The sequence below is a fragment of the Hermetia illucens genome, chromosome 7, assembly GCF_905115235.1.
Source record: "Hermetia illucens chromosome 7, iHerIll2.2.curated.20191125, whole genome shotgun sequence".
Lineage (NCBI taxonomy): Eukaryota > Metazoa > Arthropoda > Insecta > Diptera > Stratiomyidae > Hermetia > Hermetia illucens.
This window is the reverse complement of record NC_051855.1, coordinates 4690203-4694253: the sequence shown is the minus strand read 5'-3', so window position 1 is coordinate 4694253 and position 4051 is coordinate 4690203.

The following is a 4051-nucleotide window of genomic DNA, read 5'->3' as shown; positions in this document are numbered from 1 at the left end:
GCAAATTTGGGGGGAATTGGGGATAACGAAGCTCCCGGTCTGGCTGCTGTTCCCAATAGAGCTCTTAAACTCGCTGCTAAGACCAGACCCGACTGGTTTATTAGCGTATTTCAAACATGCATGGTAGAAGGAGTTTTTCCTGGCCAGTGGCAGAAGCAAAATGGAGTTTTACTCCCGAAGCCGAATAAGCACCCAGGACATCCATCATCATACCGCCCAATTTGCCTCATCGACGGGGTAGGAAGGGGGGGGGGGGCTCGAAAGGGCCATCTACAATAGACTGCTCCCTATCATTGAATATAAGGATGGACTATCGGAGCGGCAATTTGAATTTCGACTCCAACCCACTCAACGATCGACACTGTAGATGTTGTTTTGAAACTGGCTCAAGACGCGATGTGGTCCAATAAATGTTGTGCCGTTGTAACGTTGGACGTCAAAAATGCATTCAGTTCCGCTTGCTGGGAGTGGATAAAAAGCTTATTGGCTAAAACGAGTGTCCCTAGTTATTTGACTAAGCTCCTCCAAAGTTACCTCTCACAGAGGACACTTTGGTACGATATGGATGAGGGATCCAAGCAGTACCCCTGCCCACAGGGCTTAGTAATTAGTAATAATCTCCGGAACGTGATGTATATTGGGGTCCTTGTCCTTCCTGTGTCAAAGGAGGCCACGACAATCGGTTTCGCAGATGATCTAGCTGTGATTGTCTTGGCGAAACAACCTGAAGACGTTGAAGTGTATGCTAACGAAGCCAAAAACCGTGGTTGGACATGATTCAGGTTGACCTTGCAGAACAAAAGACAGAGGCGGTCTGAATTACCAACCGTAGGAAGAGGAATACGGTTGATATTCATGTTGGTGATCACATCATCACTTCGAAACTGGTTATCAAAGACCTGGGAGTGATGATTGACGTTAAAATTAATTAAAATCAAGGGACACCTGGACTATGCCTGGCAGAAAGCGACAAATACCAGTGTATCATTAGCGCGGATAATGCCTAACATTTGAGGCCCAAGATACAGTCGCAGATAACTTGTGGTCGAAGTGGTTCGCTCCACACTATTATACGCGGCACCGGTTTGAGAGGAAGCACCAGCGTATGAAAATATGACTTAGCGCTTCAGAACAATATCAGACGACGCAGCGTATGTTATTGCAGGAATGATCCAGACAGATATTCTAGCAAGTGTCTCGCGTTGCCTGCACGAAAAAAGGAAAATGAGTCCACCTGAAGAGAATGCAGAATACCAAAAGGCAGCAAGGCGAGTGTCACTGGAAAGGTGTCAGCAACGGTGGGATTACTCGCAGAGGGATCGCTGGACCCACACTTTGATTTCCCGTATTGAGGAGTGCATCCAACGACGACACGCGAGATTAACTACCATCTGATGCAATTTCTGGCAGAACATGGTGGTTATAGGAAGTATCTGTACCAATTCAGGCTGGATGATTTTCCCTTTTGTCCTGAATGTGTTTGCATACCTGAGAACCCAGCAGAAGAAGCATATTATATCCCACTGTCCACGATTTCACTCAGAGAGGAGGACCCTGAAAAGCCCTGAATCCACATAAGCCCACAGATCATCGTCGAGAAAATGCTGAAGTCGGAGGGCAACTGGTGTGCGGTGAACTCCGAATTTAAAAGTATACAGGAAGAACTTGGAAGAGCGGAGCCTGCAAAGAGGATGTGAAGAACGGAAGGTATGGTCGCTTAAAGCGCAGTTCTCCCCGCGAAGTAATGCTTTGCGGCAGTTCCGCGAGGAAGGAAGAAGGAGAATATTTGAATGGACATTTCTCCTACCAGTCTATTACTTAGCACGTAACGGATATGCATATATCATGTCAAAATATTCACTTCCGCCTGCTACTGGCATTCAAAGTCTTAGAATTTGGAATGAACCGATAACTTTGACCTATTATAACTTTGCTAGGAATAGTGCGATTTTCGTCAAATGGATCATGGTTTATATTATATATTATTGCGATATAATTACTGCAAAGTTTTATGATTCAGTCAAATTGAGGTAATATTGTATACTGTTATTGACATCCTTTGGGCAGATGTCATTATGCAGCGTATTTCGGAGTCTATGCAACGTATAGTGGTAGCTTCGAAATTTTTTCAGATTTTTCGGTTGAGTAGGTTCTGAGAATGGGTCTGCGAAAGAAATTACCACTTTCCAGCCTTTGCTTGAGCAGAATAGGTTTTGAAAACGAAACCTGGTTGACTTTCTGAGGCCCATATTATGAGCCCTCACTGCCCTATATTTCCCCCAATATCAAAAACAGGGCCAATTTCAAAAAGTACTAATCGAGCCCTTTTATTTGATATCTCACACTGTCTTATTCTGAGGAAAAATATTTGTACACCACTTTCACATGGGGAGCCACTCCTTAAATTTAATTGAAATTGGCGTAACCTTCTATACGTAAAGGTGTTCTCGTAGACCATATGTTCTCGCCGACGATAGGTTCAAACTTTTCCGAGTAGATCGGTTGTGGAGGACAGACAGACAGACATTCCACCGATTTTAATAAGGCTTTGTTTCACAGTGTTGAATTTAGCGTCGGCTGAACATTGCCGGACTAGTGTGCGCAGATCCCAATCAGAAGCTGCTTTGATAATAGGCCGGTGGAGGCTGTAGTACTTCAAAAATTAGGTTAGAAGCCACATCATAAGAAGCCAGGATGCGGTTAAATAATTAGGTGTGACCCTCGACAATAGGCTCAAATTCAAAGTGGATGTAAAGTACGTAGGAAATAAGTCAGTACCTAAATATATCAGTAGAGTGTTGCTATCTCGAGTGATTAGTTCAGTCTTGCTCTATGCCGCTCCAATAACATATGGGTTGCAAGTCTAACAACTAAGGAAATCAGGAGAAGCCTATTGCGTTCGTACAGACTATATATTCTGAGAGTGATTCGTGACGCTAGTTATAGTGGGGCTGTTTCCGGACACATCTTGACTGAAGAAATATCACGAATCTACATCAGGAGCACGTCAACTTAAGACGCTGTGCAATTGATCAAGAGCGAGGAGAGGGCATCTTCAATGGTCAGATGGCAAACCCGATGAGATAGCTGAACGAAAGGCCGATGGACGCATAAGCTTATTCCGATCATCGGTATGTGGGTCAATCGTCACCACGGAGCCTGTAGTTTCCAGCTAACGAAGTTTCTATCTGGTTACGGTTGGTACTGCTAATATCTACACATGTTTGGGCATGATGACTTGCCAAAATGCCCAACCTGCCTAGGCAAGGAGGAAGAGGCAGAGCATGCAATATTCTATTGCAGTTGCCTCGTGGCGTGGAGGACCAACATTCCGAGCGTGCATCTTCTGGTAAAGCGCATGCTTCAGTCGAAAGACAAATGACAATTAGTGACATTCGCAAGAAGACCTTCGTATAGCGGAAAGGAAAGAGTGAGCGACAGCCATACATGAAGGACGGCATAATTCCTAACCACCCACGAATCGTGCATGTAAATGGTTTTTGATTCACTCATGATAGTTGTCAAAAATGTTATAGGATATGCATGATTCTTTTATTGACTTCTGACGCCCTTTTATCTTTCACCCAGCCTTTTGAAAATATTGTTCAATTGAAAAAATTAGAATCGCATGGAGAAGTGCTCGGGGTCACAAATTATGTAGGTTCTTTCATTTACTTACTTACTTTAGTTTTAAGATCAATATGTTTATTTTTAGTTATTACATTTTAACTTTTTATTTTATTTATTTATAACAAAATTGTCTAATTCTATTAAAAATGTAAAATTAGGAGTATTTCTTCACTCCGTGATTGACAAATAAAATCTCTCTATTCAATTACTTTCCTAAAATTTTACATGCCAAAATGAACTGCTAAGGTCTAATTCACAATTACTCTAAAGGGCCCTTTCCGCCAAGTTGGAATAGTCTGCAAATTCGCATCCAGTATAACTACCCCAACCATCCAGCTGCTATTTTCTAGAATCCTGACACTTCATAGTCTTCAAACTGTCTGAAACAAACCAAACATCTTATTCAAATGCAAATCCAATG